Source organism: Salvelinus fontinalis, chromosome 3 (genome assembly GCF_029448725.1).
Source record: "Salvelinus fontinalis isolate EN_2023a chromosome 3, ASM2944872v1, whole genome shotgun sequence".
In the NCBI taxonomy this organism is placed as follows: Eukaryota; Metazoa; Chordata; class Actinopteri; order Salmoniformes; family Salmonidae; genus Salvelinus; species Salvelinus fontinalis.
In genome coordinates, this window is record NC_074667.1 from 28637373 (window position 1) to 28657956 (window position 20584).

Genomic DNA, 20584 nt, shown 5'->3' on the forward strand with positions numbered 1-20584 from the left:
GCACACTCTTGGCATTCTCTCAACCAGCATCATGTGGTAGTCACCTGGAATGCATTTCAATTAGCAGGTGTGCCTTGTAAAAAGTTAATTTGTGGAATTTCTTCCCTTCTTAGTGCATTTGAGCCAGTCAGTTGTGTTGTGACAAGGTAAGGGTGGTATACAGAAGATAGCCCTATTTGGTTAAAGACCAAGTCCATATTATGGCAATAACAGCTCAAATAAGCAAAGAGAAACGACAGTCCATCATTACTTTAAGACATGAAGGTCAGTCAATTCGGAAAATGTCATTGTCGAATTGCTGCAAAGACACCACTTCTAAAGGAGACCAATAATAAGAAGAGACTTGCTTGGGGCAAGAAACTTGAGCAATGGACAATAGACCGGTGGAAATCTGTCCTTTGGTCTGATGAGTCCAAATTTGAGATTTTTGTTTCCAACCACCGTGTCTTTGTGAGACGCAGAGCAGGTGAGCGGATGATCTCTGCCTGTGTGGTTCCCACCGTGAAGCATTTATTTAGAATTCAAAAGGCACACTTAACCAGCATGGCAAAAATAGCATTCTGCAGCAATACAACATCCCATCTGGTTTACGCTTAGTGGGACATTCATTTGTTTTTCAACAGGACAATGACCCAAAACACCCCTCCAGGCTGTGTAAGGGCTATTTGACCAAGACAGAGAATGACGGAGTGCTGCATCAGATCACCTGGCCTCCACAATCACCCGACTTCAACCCAATTGAGATGGTTTGGGATGAGTTGGACCGCAGACTGAAGGAAAAGCAGTCAACAAGTGATCAGCATATGTGGGAACTCCTTCAAGACTGTTGGAAAAGCATTCCAGGTGAAGCTGGTTGAGAGAATGCCAAGAGTGTGTAAAGCTGCCATCAAGGCAAAGGGTGGCTACTTTGAAGAAACTCAAATATAATATATACACTGCTCAAAAAAATAAAGGGAACACTTAAACAACACAATGTAACTCCAAGTCAATCACACTTCTGTGAAATCAAACTGTCCACTTAGGAAGCAACACTGATTGACAATACATTTCACATGCTGTTGTGCAAATGGAATAGACAAAAGGTGGAAATTATAGGCAATTAGCAAGACACCCCCCAAAACAGGAGTGATTCTGCAGGTGGTGACCACAGACCACTTCTCAGTTCCTATGCTTCCTGGCTGATGTTTTGGTCACTTTTGAATGCTGGCGGTGCTCTCACTCTAGTGGTAGCATGAGACGGAGTCTACAACCCACACAAGTGGCTCAGGTAGTGTAGTTCATCCAGGATGGCACATCAATGCGAGCTGTGGCAAAAAGGTTTGCTGTGTCTGTCAGCGTAGTGTCCAGAGCATGGAGGTGCTACCAGGAGACAGGCCAGTACATCAGGAGACGTGGAGGAGGCCGTAGGAGGGCAACAACCCAGCAGCAGGACCGCTACCTCCGCCTTTGTGCAAGGAGGTGCCCTGCCAGCGCCTTGCAAAATGACCTCCAGCAGGCCACAAATGTGCATGTGTCTGCTCAAACGGTCAGAAACAGACTCCATGAGGGTGGTATGAGGGCCCGACGTCCACAGGTGGGGGTTGTGCTTACAGCCCAACACCGTGCAGGACGTTTGGCATTTGCCAGAGAACACCAAGATTGGCAAATTCGCCACTGGCGCCCTGTGCTCTTCACAGATGAAAGCAGGTTCACACTGAGCACATGAGCACATGTGACAGACGTGACAGAGTCTGGAGACGCCGTGGAGAACGTTCTGCTGCCTGCAACATCCTCCAGCATGACCGGTTTGGCGATGGGTCAGTTATGGTGTGGGGTGACATTTCTTTGTGGGGCCGCACAGCCCTCCATGTGCTCGCCAGAGGTAGCCTGACTGCCATTAGGTACCGAAATGAGATCCTCAGACCCCTTGTGAGACCATATGCTGACACATGCACATTTGTGGCCTGCTGGAGGTCATTTTGCAGGGCTCTGGCAGTGCACCTCCTTGCACTAAGGCGGAGGTACCGGTCCTGCTGCTGGGTTGTTGCCCTCCTACGGCCTCCTCCACGTCTCTTGATGTACTGGCCTGTCTCCTGGTAGCGCCTGCATGCTCTGGACACTACGCTGACAGACACAGCAAACCTTTTTGCCACAGTTCGAATTGATGTGCCATCCTGGATGAACTGCACTACCTGAGCCACTTGTGTGAGTTGTAGACTCCGTCTCATCCTACCACTAGAGTGAGAGCACCGCCAGTATTCAAAAGTGACCAAAACATCAGCCAGGAAGCATAGGAACTGAGAAGTGGTCTGTGGTCACCACCTGCAGAATCACTCCTTTTTTGGGGGTGTCTTGCTAATTGCCTATAATTTCCACCTTTTGTCTATTCCATTTGCACAACAGCATGTGAAATGTATTGTCAATCAGTGTTGCTTCCTAAGTGGACAGTTTGATTTCACAGAAGTGTGATTGACTTGGAGTTACATTGTGTTGTTTAAGTGTTCCCTTTATTTTTTTGAGCAGTGTATTTAGATTTGTTTAACACTTTTTTGGTTACTACATGATTCCATATGTGTTATTTCATAGTTTTGATGTCTTCACTATTATTCTACAATGTAGAATATAGTACAAATAAATAAAAACCCTTGAATGAGTAGGTGTGTCCAAACTTTGGACTGGTACTGTATATTAATGATTTCAAATAGAATGGAGCAGGTATGGTAGGGAGCATAGAGGCAAAGAGATGGGATTTTCGTTGTAAAATGCATCTGAAGATTTTATTTAGCAGAGTTCAAACTGTCATGTAAAGCATTGATATCCTGTTGTCTACTATAATAAAGTAAACATCTAACATTACTTCATGCTTTGGGGCTCATTTAGAATTGAGTAGCCTATGCATAATTGATTGAGGAATACCACAGCCCTAAAGTGAACAGTTGAAATTAATCAAGACAGCGGATAGGATTCGATAAAAAGTTATAACAATATGTGTCAATCAACTATGGCACAACATTGTTTCATTTAGTGACCGGTGTGTTAGAACAGTTTACGTTTTATTAAACAAAGACAAATCACAAACCATGTCTTCGTAGGTTTTGCATATTGACATGCATTTCTGATAAGGCTACACATGCATTTCTGATAAGGCTACACATGCATTTCTGATAAGGCTACACATCAGCATGGTGTTGACAAAATGTGTCTGCCAAGTAGAAGTCTCCTTTTGACTGTCACGACGCATACTATAGACCTAAATGACTTACATCTAGTAGCATAATACAAAGGTTATACATGGAATATACACAATCTAGGGTTATTGTAGAAGATATTAGAACTGTACAAGAAGCAAACATTAGGTGACTTGATGACAGCGATTGTTTTTCATGCCCTCCTCCGTCGATGCTACTTGTTCAGCCTAGAAAGTGGGCAGCTGAGGTCCTCTAAAGAGAAGATGGGCTAGAATAAGATGTTGTCATGACTTTGCCCCTTTGGGTGAGGGTCATAAAACCCCTTTTCTCTCTCTCTCTTCCCCTCAGCAGTTTATGACCCCCCCCATGAATACCGAAACTCTCCCTCTCCACTCTATAGAATTGACTTTGCAATAAATCCTTTGTTACCACAGAGAGAGGCTTTGCAATACAGTAACATAAAAAGGTTGGGGAATGGAACAATGTTTCTGTAATCCAACCAGTTGAAAGTGTTCGTTGGTACATAAAGAATATGATGTCAGATCAGTTGTTGTCTGGGACATTATATCTGATGATAGGATGACATAAATTGTATCTTGGAAAGTCTATTCATTCTAGTTATCAGATTAAAATGGAATTGTTGTGCAATTTAAATGTTTAAATATGAAACTATTTGTGAAAAGATAAAATGTAATTTTAGCTAAATGAGAGAATTGTTTACATAAGTAATTGATGCTCATCCAGGGGCCACGCCCAAGTGAACAGACATTGGTTGGAGAGGGATGAAACACGCCCTTCTCTTCCCCAGTATAAAACCTCCGTGACCCAATTCCCGTCAGACTAAGCAAACTTACGAATGGTTAAGACCCCTACAAACGATAAGACCAGAAAACCATCCCACGTGGAGCATTGGCTACATGGCTGGAAATTGTCAAACTCTGAGACAATCGACTCACTACAGAAGGAGTGAGAAATTCTAGACGACACAAATTACTAGACTGCGGCTAGAAATGACATAAACCTAGGACGAGAATACCGACAACCGCCGAAGCAACGATTCCATGAGAACATTTCTGAATGGTACTCTGAAGTATCCATTCTAAACATCTACAACCACGAAAGACTTTGTGACTTCAATGAAAGTTAAATCAGAGACTCTGATGAACCCTACAGGATGATCGAGGATTCCAACAGAAGACAACAACGACATATGGGCGTAAATATAAATTGCAATTTCTTTTCGAATGAGCAGCCATTCATAGGCAAAGGATTAGCATTTCAATGAATAAAATTATAGACTGTGTGTAATGAATCCAATTGTCTTTCCCGCTCTCTCAGTCCCACCCCTTTCCCTTTGTCTACCAATCGGTCATATCGGCTTAGCCCACTAGGGACTTTTCCATAATTGTTAATAACCAATATCTACTGTTTGTTTTTATGTATTTCTGTGATTATTTAGTTAGTAAATAAATAATTAAGCCAATTTGTATATTGCTGATTCATAATTAATGCTAGGGTTCATGCAGATAACCAAGAATTTTACGACCTTCAGATGAGACTGATAGAAGGTAACAATTAATAATCATGAATGGAAGACTAATTGATCAGATATTTTCATATCTTAAGAGTCGATTCGGGAAATGGAGACTAAAAAAAATCCTGTGGTGCTCCGACTTCCTAGTTAATTAAAGTTTACATGATTAGTTTAATTGCGTAACAATAACTACACAGAGAATTGATTTGATCAAATTACAGTCTTCACATTTAAGGATAGTAAAGACACGACAATGTCTACCATGGGACATTTGTCAGACTTGAACGGTCATTTGAACAACAGTGGTATATTTACACAATTTAATAACATATCAAATTTCATAGGAAACATTATACCCATCGTATATAATGGATATGTTTGAGGATTCTCCATGACTTTCTAGTAACTATAGAAATAGCTATTCATGTCAAATAAACACACAGTTCAATAATAAATACTACCTGATTATAATAGGCCATTTGCATACTGTTTGGATAGTTTCAGAAAGCTTAGGCCTACTATACTCACACAGACTTCCAGATGCATGCCCACTGATAAGGCTAAGAACTGCATTGCAACTCCTTCATGGTTAAATGATCTATCTTGAACGGAAAACAACAACCAAAATATGAATACATTCATTTAACAAGCTGTTAATGGCACAGCAAGCTAATGACACAAGCATGAATACACCGGTGGTTTCAAATAAAGCAATCTTAATGTCACTACTCACACAAAGGTTCTCTCTTCCTATCTGATCAACTCTCCCCATCTACACCAGAGACGACACAGACACTGTCAGCTATCGTGACAAATGCATGTGAGGACTCTGTTGAAATGGCACTCTCACTCCTTCCTGTTGGACGGAGTGATACTGAACAGAGTCCACCGCAGGGAGCTAGTGTGCACTGATGTCTCGCTAGCGGGTTGGGGGGCAGTGTTCAGAGGAATGACAGCGAGCGGACACTGGAGCCCCCCATGGAGTGGCAAGCACATCAATGTGCTGGAGCTCAGGGCAGTTCGCCTGGCACTCCAACACTTCCTGCAAGAGAAGCATGGAAGGGATCCTGGTCAGATCAGACAACAACGCGGTAGTGGCGTATATCAATCACCATGGCGGACTGAGATCACAGCACCTCCACAAAATGGCTTGCGAGATCTTGCTGTGGGCTTAGACCCTGGTTAACGCACATCCACGGGGTCTTGAACCGGGTAGCGAACATGCTTCCGAGAAATGGCCTGCTGAAGGAGGACTGGAGTCTACACCCTCAGTTGATGTTAGAGCTGTGGGAAAGGTTTGGGAGAGGGCAGGTGGACCTGTTTGCATTCATTGTCCCAGCTGGTTGTTGACGTCGGACAACAAGATCTTAACTAGCTGAATCAGAAATTATAAATTAGGGTTGGACTGAAAACCTACAGGACAGTAGATCTCCAGGAAGAGGATTGGGCAACCCTGCTCTAGCCCCTCTGCGTTTGGATGCCCACGCTCACGATTGGCCAGCAACAACACTTTGTGTTCCCACCATTTCCCCTGATCACAGCTAAGCTAGACAGGGTCAGCTTGAAGGGCCACCGGCGGCTCTTGATAGCCATATACTGCTCTCCAGGTTTATGAAGGGAGCTAGACATCTGTGTCTAGTGAAGGCCCCTTCGGTGCGAAACTGAGACCTTGACGTGGTGCTGTCAGCACCTTGCTACGCCACCTTTTGAGCCCCTGGGGTTAGCGTCTTTGATGCACTGATCCATAAAGGTGGCATTTCTGTTGGCTATTACCTCTACTAAGAGGCTTAGTGAACTTCATGCTCTTTCAGTGAGCGCTGAATGTTTCCGAATGGGTGCAGACAAGCGGAGTGTTATCCTCTGGCCTAGCCCCTCTCATGTCAAAGGTCCTGTCTGACAGACATGTGAACCGGCCCTCGCATTTATCCACATACGCACCTTCTATGGCTGCAAGTGGGCTGGGTTTTTACCCAAGGTTGCTGTGCCCGGTGAAGGCACTTGACACTTACGTTACACGGACTAAGACAATACGACAGTCGGGTCAGCTGTTCGTATGTTATGGTCAGAGAGTTCTGGGGAAGAGCCTATCGAAACAGAGACTCTCACATTGGATTGTGGACACTATTACTACAGCATATCCGCTGGCTGGCCGGCCAGGTCAGGATGGCCATGTTGGGTGTTGCCTCCACTTCCTTAGAGGGGGATGGGGGGACACAGCAACTATGACTGCCCTGAGCTCAGTGCTACAAGATTTTGCTCATCTGGCCATGCTTAGTTCATGATTAATCTGGTATTGTGATACCATATTGTAGTGATCCAATACAGACGACGTAATCACAATCACACTGCCCTAACCCATCTGGACAAGAGGAATACCTATGTAAGAATGCTGTTCATCAACTACAGCTCAGTATTTAACACCATAGTACGCTCTAAACTCGTCATTAAGCTCGAGACCCCGCCCTGTGCAACTGGGTCCTGGACTTCCTTACGGGCCGCCCCCAGGTGGTGAGGGTAGGAAACAACATCTCCACCCTGCTGATCCTCAACACTGGGGCCCCACAATGGTGCGTTCTCAGCCCTCTCCTGTACTCCCTGTTCACCCATGACTGCGTGGTTACGCAAGCCTGCAACTCAATCATCAAGTTTGCAAACCACACTACAGTGGTAGGCTTGATTACCAACAACGACGACGAGACGGCCTACAGGGAGGAGGTGAGGGTCCTCGGAGTGTGGTGTCAGGAAAATAACCTCACACTCAATGTCAACAAAACAAAGGAGATGATCATGGACTTCAGGAAACAGCAGAGGGAGAAGCCCCCTATCCACATCGACGGGACAGTAGTGGAGAAGGTGGAAAGTTAAGTTCCTCGGCGTACACATCACAGACAAACTGAAATGGTCCACCCACACAGACAGTATGGTGAAGGCGCAGCAGCGCCTCTTCAACCTCAGGAGGCTGAAGAAATTCGGCTTGTCACCAAAAGCACTCAAACTTTTACAGATGCACAATCGAGAGCATCCTGTCGGGCTGTATCACCGCCTGGTACGGCAACTGCTCCGCCCACAACAGTAAGGCTCTCCAGAGGGTAGTGAGGTCTGCACAACGCATCACCGGGGGCAAATTACCTGCCCTCCAGGACACCTACACCACCCGATGTCACAGGAAGGCCAAAAAGATCATCAAGGAAAACAACCACCCGAGCCACTGCCTGTTCACCCCCGCTACCATCCAGAAGGCGAGGTCAGTACAGGTGCATCAAAGCGGGGACCGAGAGACAGAAACTGTTTTCAATCACAAGGACATCAGACTGTTAAACAGCCATCACTAACTTTGAGTGGCTGCTGCCAAAATACTGACCCTAGCCACATTAATAAATAAAAATTGGATGTAATAAATGTATCACTAGCCACTTTAAAACAATGCCACTTTATATAATGTTTACATACCCTACATTACTCATCTCATATGTACAGTATATTCTGTACTCTATACCATCTACTGCATCTTGCCTCTGCCATTCGGCCATCCATATATTTTAATGTACATATTCTTACATGCTGACCAGACACGTCGCGTGCGCGAGCGTCGCTAAATACATTTTGAAATCCATGTTATTCAATTATTGCACCCACAATGCTTGCGCGCGTCTACGACGCCAAAATAGAAGTTGTTCCTATTTCTGACGCAGATTGCGCTGAAAGTCATCTCCTCATTGGTTTATAGGAGCGGGTACCCACGTGCCATCTCCTCATTGGTTATACCCACGTGGGTGATTGAACAGCAAGCTAGCTAAATAGGACAAATTAACATTAGCTAGCAAGTGCAAGCTAGCTAGCTAAATTGCCATACATGTTTAATGCTTTTCGACCTGTCATTGGTTCAGTTTGTTTTGATATTTTAACCTGCGTGTCGTGATCGCGTTTGGTGTGGGGGGGGGAATGAATCTATGCACGATAGCGCATGCGTGCAGCCGATTTGGGTTCCGTGTTATTCATTCCTTTACACTTGTGTGTGTGCATAAGGTAGTTGTTGTGAAATTGTAAGATTACTTGTTAGATATTACTGCATGGTCGGAACTAGAAGCACAAGCATTTCACAACACTCGCATTAACATCTGCTAACCATGTGTATAGTATGTGACAGATAAAATTTGATTTGATCCAATATAGTGCTACACAACGAAGGTTACGTATGTAACTTTGGTTATTTGAGCTATTGGATCACTCCAATCCTCGAGTCTACGGCGTCTCGAAAAAGGACATGAGGTGGGAGTCGTGCGGCGGCAGCTATTTAAGGGGGTCAGCCGTAGCACTGCCTGGTACACTTACTCGGAATGTATCCTGCCGAGTGGAATGATGCAATATTGGACTGATCCAATAGCTCACATAACCGTGGTTACATATCTAACCTACGTTTCTATTTGTTTGATCCTTAAAATGCAACTATCGAACCGCGAGAGTTTGGACTTCAGTTTTGAAGAGGATGAGTCTAAATTGCATTTCACTATTAGTTTTACACAAATAATTGTAAATATTCAATAAAACTGCCAATTGGTCATTTTTATTTAAAGTACTGATGATGGGTGTACTGTTGCTTGTATGTGTTGTGCCCGTGTGCTTACTGTGACTGTCACCCTGATATTAGCCACTAGGTAGCTACTTCCGACACGTTGCAGGACAAGTAGTGCTTGGCAAGAGGGAGTGAAGGACACTGTATCCCGGTGTTGTTGCCGTTCATGCCCTCCGCTTTGAATAGACGGCAGGTACGTATCAAAGTGACATCTAGATGGTTATCAATCATTGGTTCCTATCCTTCCAAAGGTCATGGCTACAGCTGCCGCCGGCCACACCGTGATAAAGCTGACCAGTGGGAAAGTTGGCAAGGACCTAGATACAAACACCGGTGCACTGGTCGCCGTGTTAGCTACCGCCAGCAATACAGATTCCCAGGAACCTCAATACAACCTAGACATTCGCACCGATTTATTGACTCGTCATGCAGCCAAATCAGCCACGGCACAACGGTCTTGAGTGGCAACAAATCTGCCCACACCCACGCGCCCATTCGCCGGTCGCCACATTGGCTTACAGCTTGCAAACCCATTCTTGCTTTACAGCCCTACCAGACTGATAACCGTGTAGCAAACATCCATGTAAGCTCACGAGATCAGGTGGCTTGTGAAGCTAGAGGAGGAATGTACTGTGGCCAAATAAAATGAGGAAAAGGAAGGAGAAAAAAAGCCCCAAAACAAAGCACCGCTGCCAAGCACTCTCTGGTTGGCTATCTGTCAGGATGTGAGTCTAGTCTGGAGATTGGGTGCTATCAGAAGTGACAGAGTATTGTCTGTGGACACTGTCTGCCTAGAGTCCTGTTCTGTTAGTCTGGCCTCCCAGTTACCATGATAAATGTGAAGCGTCGCTGTCACTTTTTCGTCCCTCTATTTCCATCGGCAGTAATACAGGAGCAGGTGCAGAGGGAGGAGAGAGGGAGGAAGGGAGGGAGGGGTCGGTGGAGAGGAAGAGGGAAAAAAAGAGTTATAGAGAAAGCCATATGGAAAGAAAGGAAGAAAGAGAAAGCGAGAGAAAGCGAGAGAGGAAAACTGAAAGGAAATCCATCTAGCCGCAGCCTGACAGAAAATACATACAAGACAACGTCGTTCAGCGAAGTCGAGGGGTTATGGGATGGCAGCCGCCGAGGGGGCCAACGAATAATTTGGGAGAAGTTGCCGTGGAAAACAGAAGAAGCGAATGATGAGGTGTCTGGGATTTCAGGGGCATCGTCTGCACACAGACAAACATGACACAGCAACGGGTTGTCAGGCTAGGCAAAAAAACACACTGTTACAGTCTGAAGTTGCCAGGTTGAGTCAAAATCATCATTTATAGCCTTTTAAAAAATACATTTTTTTACATTTAACCTTCATTTAACTAGGCAAGTCAGTTAAGAACAAATTCTTATTTACAATGACGGCCTACCTGGACGACACTGGGCCAATTGTGCGCCGCCCTATGGGTCTCCCAATCACTACCCGATGTAATGCAGCCTGGATTCAAACCAAGGACTGCATTGACACCTCTTGCATTGAGATGCAGTGCCTTAGACCGCTGAGCCACTCGGGAGCCCAAATAGTCTGAGGCTAAAATAAATAAATAGGTGTTTTCTTTGTCACATACACTGGATAGGTGCAGTCAAAAGCCTTTATAGTCTTGGGTTGCCAGTTTGGGTACAAATCAATTTTTTGAACAGGGTATTATGTGGAATAATGTATTTCTGTGGATGAAACATAATTTCTCTGAATAGAAGAACACATATTTCTGTGAGTAGCCTCAAACATAAATCAAAGCACAAACTACTTATCAAGCAGCATGGCCATATGATGATTACATGGGTTTCTGTTGAAACATGTATTATTATTTGCTCACTTTGCATTTTATGGGAGCACATGCCTTCTCCTGACACTTGCTACTGGCAGCAGATTTGCAGAGGAATGCGCTGTGAATGTAAAGATGACGACGTCAGACTTTCCCTTCAGAAAGGGGGAAATGGATCGAGTTGACGAGATTATTCTCTGTAGTCTATAGCCCCCAATCTCAACTCTGGACCTCGAAGCCAGTTCCACTGCTTTTTATTATATTTTTCTACTCCAAATCAGGGACTGATTTAGGCCTGGGACACTCGGTGTGTGCAATTCATTATCAGGTAGAACAGAACCAGCAGGCCCCGAACCTCAAAAGGTAAGAGTTGAATACCCAGGGGCCCAGTTTCCCGATAGCGATGGAATTTTGGCTTCGGAGTGTTTTAACGATGCATCTTTCCTACAACGGACAAATATTTAACATGCGTTTCCCAAAACACCACGCAGAGAGAATGGTCGCTACGTGCATTGTTGGAGCATGTGTCGATATACAGTTGAAGTCACAAATTTACATACACTTAGGTTGGAGTCATTAAAACTCGTTTTTCAACCACTCCACACATTTCTTGTCAACAAACTATAGTTTTGGCAAGTTGGTTAGGACATCTACTTTGTGCATGACAAGTCATTTTTCCAACATTTATTTATAGACAGATTATTTCACTTTATTACTTTATTATTCACTGTATCACAATTCCAGTGGGTCAGAAGTTTACATACACTAAGTTGACTGCGCCATTAAACAGCTTGGAAAATTCCAGAAAATTATGTCATGGCTTTAGAAGCTTGTTCCTGTAGTAATAGGCTAATTGACATCATTTAAGTCAATTGGAGGTGTACCTGTGGATGTATTTCAAGGCCTACCTTCAAACTCAGCACTTCTTTGCTTGACATCATGGGAAAATCAAAAGAAATCAGCAAGGACCTCAGAAAATAATGTAGATCTCCACAAGTCTGGTTGATCCTTGGGAGCAATTGCAAAATGCATGAAGGTACCACGTTGATCTGTACAAACAATAGTACACAAGTATAAACACCATGGGATCACGCAGCCATCATACCACTCAGGAAGGAGATGCGTTCTGTCTCCTAAAGATGAACGTACTTTGGTGCGAAAAAGTGCAAATCAATCCCAGAACAACAGCAAAGCAAATTGTGAAGATGCTGGAGGAAACAGGTACAAAAGTATCTATATCCACAGTAAAACGAGTCCTATATCGACATAACCTGAAAGGCCGCTCAGCAAGGAAGAAGCTACTGCTCCAAAACCTCCATAAAAAGCCAGACTACGATTTGCAACTGCACATGGGGACAAAGATCGTACTTTGGAGAAATGTCCTCTGGTCTGATGAAACAAAAATATAATTGTTTGGCCATAATGACCATTATGTTTGGAGGAAAAAGGGGGAGGCTTGCAAGCTGAAGAACACTATCCCAAACGTGAAGCACGGGGGTGGCAGCATCATGTTGTGGGGGTACTTTGCTGCAGGAGGGACTGGTGCACTTCACAAAATAGATGGCATCATGAGGTAGAAAAATTATGTGGATAAATTTAAGCAACATCTCAAGACAGCAGTCAGGAAGTTAAAGCTTGGTCGCAAATGGGTCTTCCAAATCGACAATGACCCCAAGCATTCTTCCAAAGTCGTGGCAAAATGGCTTAAGCACAACAAAGTCAAGGTATTGGAGTGGCCATTACAAAGCCCTGATCTAAATCCGATAGAAAATTTGTGGGCAGAACTGAAAAAGCGTGTGTGAGCAAGGAGGCCTACAAACCTGACTGCGTTACACCAGCTCTGTCAGGAGGAATGGGCCAACTTTCACCCAACTTATTGTGGGAAGCTTGTGGAAGGCTACCCGAAACGTTTGACCCAAGTTAAACAATTTAAAGGTAATGCTACCAAATCCTAATTGAGTGTATGTAAACGTCTGACCTACTGGGAATGTGATGAAAGAAATAAAAGCTGAAAAATAAATTCTCTCTACTATTATTCTGAAAATTCACATTCTTAAAATAAAGTGGTGATCCTAACTGACCTAAAACAGGCAATTTTTACTAGGATTAAATGTCAGGAATTGTGAAAAACTGAGTTAAAATTTATTAGGCTAAGGTGTATGTAAACTTGACTTCAACTTTAGATAGGATCAAAAGAAAGGGAGCGTTGCTCTAGGATCAGCATTCTTTATTCAAATCTGACCTTAACAATATAATTATTTCACAATACTGACGACGGATTAGCTTCTAGACAAATATTACCACCTACGGCTGCAAATTCTGAAGCAGGTTATTCTAACGCTTACCTGATAAAAATGCATTAAAACTCCAATTTGGCACATCATGCCATATACTGAGACAAATTACAGCCAGTAGCCTAGCCTACAAGTCGCAAAATATAACTCGATTGAACATGAAATGTATTTCAATATGATTATGATTAAAATAGGCCTACAGCCTACTGTTGATCTTTTAACGCAGTCATCTCAGTTTCCATTTGACTCATATTTTTATACGTCACTTGGTTGTATCAATTGGCAACTTTGCACTGAAGTTCTCGGTCAGAGAGGAGATGGATACACCATGTGATTCTGTTTAGCGGAGATCTTCTGTGTAAAAAATGACGCGGAAGGGCATCCTTTCCATCCTTTCTCTCTCTTCTCCTTCAGTCTGACCACGCCCTTCCATCTTATCTCCTCCTTATCTCGTTTCAATCCCCCTCTCTATGTACAGATCACTGACTTCAATGTGCTTCTACATATGGCAGCTCATCAGGTTAAACAGCTAGCCAATTGAGAGTCACACCCACCCACCTCTTCTTCCCCTCCCTCCATCGTCTCTCCCCCCTTTTCTCTCTTCCTGCTGAAGCAATACTTGGGTTCTTCCATCCATAAGTCAGCCATTACACACACACACACCCTCTCTCCCTTCCTGGGTTCTGATAAAGTGCCCTCCGTGCCAACTGGCCTGTGAAGCCTGCTCCTGTATATCTCTCCTTCCTTCTCTCGATCTTCCCTTGCGCCATCTCCCTTTACATCCCTCATTCATTTGCCCTGCCCCCACTTCTCTATCATTCACTCTCCATCATTCTGTGACCTTTATTCTCCTCACATCTTCCCGCTCCTTCTCCCTCACTTCCCTCCCTCTTAGTGTTGAGCGATTAGCTGTGGAAGGATAGGGAAAGCGACGGAAACAGTTGCTTTTGGAGGTTGCCTGTCTCTAGTCGACAATACATCTGATAAATTACATTAAGACAGTCTTGAAAGTATGCCTTATCTACTTTGAAGAACTACTAAAGTTGTGCTTTTGTCAGACAGCATAGCCAGCTAGCAAGCCCAATTAGGGTGACTCATTATGGAGCACAGAGATACACAGGTAACTGCCCAAATAAAGGAAATGCCAACATAAAGTGTCTTAATAGGGCGTTGGGCCACCACGAGCCAGAACAGCTTCAATGCACCTTGGCATTGATTCTACAAGTGTCTGGAACACTATTGGAGGGATGTGACATCATTCTTCCTCAAGAAATACCATCATTTGGAAAATGCTGTCTCAGGCGGCGCTCGAGAATCTCTCGTGTTCAATTTGGTTGAGATCTGGTGACTGAGACAGCCATGGCATAAGGTTTACATAATTTATGCTAATCAAACCATTAAGTGACATCTCTTGCCCAGTGGGGCATAAAATCATCGAAGCTCTGCAGATTTTGTTGTGAGGATACAAAATCAATAGACCATTTATTTTGGGATTGCCCTCAGGTAGCCTGTTTCTGGTCTCAGGTTCAGGAATGGCTGAAAATTCATAGCATTGATCTAAAATTGACCCTAGAAATAGTACTGTTAGGAGATCTGGAGAGACCGGGTCAGTCAATTACTAATATACTAATACTCTTAGTAAAAGTATTTATCTTCAACACGCAATCTGTAGATTCTATTCGATTAGATACAATTTCAATCTATGTTAAACATCACAGCATAGTTGAAAGATATGTGTTGCGTAGAAACACAAAGTGGGTGGCCAGCAGAGATAGATGGCTGAGGGACACATGGCTGAGATGGCTGAGGGTTGGTATGTGGCATTGGAGACAAGTGGGAGTGGAGTTGCTGTGTGAGAGAGAATGATGGTCAAAAGATAAAGGAAAGGAAAAAGATAAAGGAAAGGAAAGAAAAGTCAAAATAAAACATAATAGAAGTACATTTGAATGACACAGGTGTTTGCACACATGTATATACACGCACTCTCATTCAAATAAAACACATACAATAACACACACATACATGGAATAGTGCCAGACATGCACACAAACATATACAGTTGGCTTTGCTGTTATGATTTCAGTTGTCCTTTGTTTTAAATTTAGTATTTTGTTTAAAAAAAAAATCATTGTTTTTTTGTTGTTTTCTTCTGTCTTTTCCTTTTTTCTCTTGGTTGTTGGTGCATTGGGGGGGGGGGGGGTGGAATTAATTGTATCTTCGGGGGGGGGGACTGTGGGAGGGGTCTCGAACGGTTGAGGGACAGCTATTGGGGAACTGTGTGGGGGGGGGGGGGGGGGGGGGGAAATCGGGTTTCACAAGATTGTGATCATGAAAAAGGAAAATATGACATATTTTATATCACTATCGTGCACACGCACCCTCACATCACTCAGCAATACACCCTCCCTCATTTTCCTCTCTCAATCTCATCCCCCGATCTCTCCTGTAAGCAGTGTTAAAGTTGATAAAACCGGAACAGTCCAATAAGGGTTGATGCCCAACCCCCATGTGTCAATGTTTTACTGTTAACGGCCTGTGCCGCCTTTTTACTGCAGAGGCAGCCAAGTGTTTTTTATGTGCGCTCCGACACTTTTACTGGATTGGGAATTAGTCCAAGAGCATCTGAGGCTTCCCAGAGATAGAGCTGAAAATCAAAGGCTTCTCCGGCACAAAAGACTATCTGTATAAACATGTACAACTATTTATTTTTTGTGTGTTTCTTCCCTTAGCCATGTTTCCCTGAGCCATGTTTCCCTGAGCCATGTTTGAAACCATGGTGACCACATTGTTGTACTTGTGCACCATGTATCGTCAGAAATTTAAACGGACTCTCAGCAGACGTTTTAGGGGTGTAAGATTAAAGAAACCACTTTAAGATGCCCCCATAGTTCACTGCTAGCCATGATGATAAATACCATCCACTGAGAAGGCCCACTCCAGGGGAAACACCATAGGGAGCCAATCAAAATACCCCCTCGGGCTCATTTCCTTCCTCAGTGGCTTCTGGAGGACACAGGCTTCTCTGAATCACTCATCCAGACTGGCAGAATCCCACAGTTACACCCAAGGGCCCATTACCGGGGGCGATGGGTGTCAAGGTCACTCACACACACACACACACATACATACGTACGTGAGTCAGTGACTGAGTGAGTGAGTGAGAAAGTGTAAGGGGGAGAGAGAGAGAGTGAGAGAAAATGCAAAATGACTCAATAGGAGAGTAATTAAAATAAATAAATAATCACACTATTGTCAGGTAGGCCTTTACACTCATAGCCGTACACGGGTTGAAAATGACACTGAAAAACTCCTAAATTGGAACTCAGTGGCTGTACGGTAAATAATGGTACATGACGTCAGAACTCTGGCTCTGTGCATCATTGTGCTTCACTTGAGCACCTCGTGCGACAAGAAGTTGCCCCCACCCCGTACGCTAATTGGGCAACTTTGCACATCTGAGTGAGGGAAATGCTGTAACTTAAGAGCACTATGTATTTTGAAAGATTAAACATTGAGGATTATAATAAATAGCACTGTGATGTCATACAAGCAAGCCAAACACCTGTGTGTGCACTTTGCATTTCCATATCATGAAACAAATTTAATATACAGTGTCAACATTTATGGTCACTATGTTTAATGTACAGTTACAAGATGACATGGAGTCATACCCTGGGATTTTGTGCACGCTTTGGAGAGATGTGGCCACGTAGAGAAACCAGTTAGCCCTCTCACTCAAACCCTTGTCATTTTTTTGTCTTATGTTGCACCTACCCCACATTTTCCAGGAATATTCTTATCATTTTACTGAATGTAGTATTTTCAGATTTCGTTCTCAACAGATACGACGAAAAATACAGTAATACAGTGAAATGTTTGGATTCAGTCTTGTCGGGTGAACGGTTGTGTCTTCACTTTGTGAGTAATAATTTTACCATGAATTCAAAACGGTTCCCTTTCAATTGCTTCCATGGTTATGCATATGATTTTCATATTTGTTGTGTGAGAAACACTTGAATTTAGCCCTATCCATATACGCCAATTCCCATGAGTATAAAGGGTTAACGGGTAAAATGGAATGGAGACCATCTGTGAAGCTATTTTGATAATTACGCACGTAATAAAATATAAGAAAATGCCCTACTGTTTATACAGAGCGATAAAGAGTGTGCGTCTCTGAACGACAGAGACAGAAAATCTGAATAAAAATTATCAGAATCAGATACAGTCCACCTTAAAACAGGAAGCACCCATTATCTGGAGGAGGCCCCTTCCCATTATGCACGTTTCGCTCTCTCTGAGGCAGGGGTTCTCAAATCTTTTGAGTCTGGGGACAAATTCATAAAATCAGAACATACAAGATAATACATTACAGTGAATTTATAAAAAAACATTTAAGAATATATTTTTTTGGGGGGGGTACAATAAATATTAAGTTGGAACATTTATAAATTGGTGAACTGTGGATAGCAATATCCCTGTGAGCCTCCCAGGCCCAGGGTTAAGAAAATAAATGATAGATTAATAAGATTGTATTACACTCCCTACATTTATTCCAGGGATCCCTTCACCAACATTTGTTTAGTCTATTGTTTTCAGTAATAAACTATTAAAAAAAATGTATATTTTGAGATCTGCTCTGACGCCACAGAAGTCTTGTGCTTCCTGAACACATGGGCAGCAGCAGGGCACAAGCTCTTGTGGAGGAAGGCCAAGTTGCCCTCTCCCTCTGCTGCCCCCCCCCCCCCCCACTCCCTCTCTCAAACCCTGTGTCCCACTCTCTCCCTCTTCTCAATCCGCCATCCTACCCCTCAATTTCTCACTTCTTTGCACTGTCATTTTATCCCAATCTCTGTCTCCCACACTTTCTCTCTCTTACTACACTTATATTTGATTATCTCTCCACATAATATTCCTCTTTTACTCAATCTTGTATCCTAATTACCACACTGTGAATGTGCTTCATTCATCTCCAGACAGCTCGATAACTACATTTCTGTTCCCCTTCCCCTGAGAATCCTCGCCTGCTCTGAAAGATGCATGAACATATGCATCACGCAATTGCACAATCACACACCATCTCCACCGTCATCTATATCACTTGTCAACAACCATTGAAAAAGCTTGTTAACATGCAAGCACAGTAACGAGGGAAGCCTGGGCTTACAGTAAAATCACAGTGACTCCAGATCAACAGTCTAGATATGCACTGTCTAAGTAGAGAGCATACCAGGCTATACTCTAGGTTTGATTTGATTGATCAGGATCCCCATTAGTCGACGCCAATGGTGACAGCTAGTTTTACTGGGGTCCGACATACCTAAAAAGACATTACAGACAAAAGACTGTAAACATACATGTCAGTACATACACACAGCAAGAAGGTCACATGGGGGAGAGGCGTTGTGCCATGAGGTGTTGCTTTGTTTTTTTGAAACCACATTTGCTGTTCACTTGCGCTATATAATATGGGAGTTGCATGCACTGATGGCTTTGTGTAATACTATACATTTCCTTGAATTTGATCTGGACCTGGGGACTTTGAAAAGACCCCTGGTGGCATGTTTTTCTTCTAAAAACAAGAGACGCAGTCAGTCTTTCCTCAACTCTTAGCAAATTGAGACTGGCATGCATAGTATTAATATTAATTAGCCCTCTGATTGCAATTAAGAGCAAGACGTGTTGCTCTGTTCTGGGCCAGCTGCAGCTTAATTCTTGACACTAGGGGGGTGCCATTTCGACTTTGTAAAAATGAGTTCCCAAATTAAACTGCCTCGTACTCAATTCTTGCTCGTACAATATGCATATTATTATTACTATTGGATAGAAAACACTCTAGTTTCTAAAACCGTTTGAATTATTTCTCTGAGTGAAACAGAACTCATTCTGCAGCACATTTCCTGTCAGGGAGTGAGATTTCAGAAATCGAGGTCCCTGTTCTGAGGTCAGTTTATAAGTCCCCGTGTAAGCCATCGGGCTACATGCACTGCATACGCCTTCCTCTAGATGTCAGTAAGCGGTGAGAATTTGAATGGAGTCGATTGCGCAATCTGGGGCCCTATATAAGACCGTGGAACGGAAGTACCGTCCTTTTCAACGGTGCGCCTGGCGCATCAGGAACATCACTATGGCCTCCTGCAAAGCTTTAGTTTTAGCAGTTCTGTATCTCCGGTCATGTTTTTATTCGTTATAGTTGTTAAAGACATCATAAGGTAGTTAATTTAAACCGATATATAGCAGTTTATATCAGTTTATTGCGATTTTCTTGGATTTCTTTGTCATGCTCTTTCACGAGTTCGACACCTCTCCAGTGGGTGGCTAACGTTAGCGGCTATTTCGACAGGAAAAGAGGACATCTTTCAACCAAAAGACGATTGTTCTGGAGAAAGGACACCTTGCCCAAGATTCTGATGGAAGCTCAGCAAATAGTAAGCAGTCTTTATGCTGTTAATTCGTACTTATGTTGACAAATGTCAAATAATAATTCCGCCATGAATTATGGTGCGGTCTCGCTTTAGCGCACGCTGTATGCTTGAAGTAACGTTAATTTAAAAAATGTTACCCAGCGATTCCATTAACAACTAATTTGTCTTTCAATTGCTGTCCAACCTGTATTTTTTTAGTCAAGTTTATGAATAGTTTTCGATTAGAATAGGTGCCTCTCCAAGATGGCGCCGGACAGATTGCTTGAGGTTTTGGACACTAATCACATTGTATAAGCACGATTTGTGCCGCTAAATATGCACATTTTCGAAAAAACTCTATATGCATTGTGTAATATGATGTTATAGGACTGTAATCTGAAGAATTCTGAGAAGGTTAGTGAAAAAATTTATATATTTTGGTGGTTTATACGTTATTGCTACTTTTGCCTTGAATCAATGCTGTTGTGATGTTTGCTATTGTGGTAAGCTAATATAACGCTATATTGTGTTTTCGCTGTAAAACACTTAGAAAATCTGAAATATTGGCTGGATTCACAAGATCTTTGTCTTTCATCTGCTGTACGCTGTGTATTTTTAAGGAATGTTTTATGATGAGTAATTAGCTAATACACAATGGTCTATGTAGTTATTCTAGTCACTTTGGTGAGAGTTGTGATAGTGGCTGCAATGGTAAACTATGATTTATACCTGAAATATGCAAATTTTTCTAACAAAAAATATGCTATACAATAAATATGTTATCAGACTGTCATCTGAGGAAGTTGTTTC

At 43.1% G+C, this 20584-nt stretch overlaps 1 protein-coding gene across 6 annotated transcripts in view; it reads right to left on the reverse strand.

Moving 5' to 3' along the window:
- LOC129843188 (plasma membrane calcium-transporting ATPase 1-like) overlaps positions 1-20584 on the reverse strand; it is a 176993-nt gene that overhangs the window by 93204 nt on the left and 63205 nt on the right. The window lies entirely within an intron of this gene.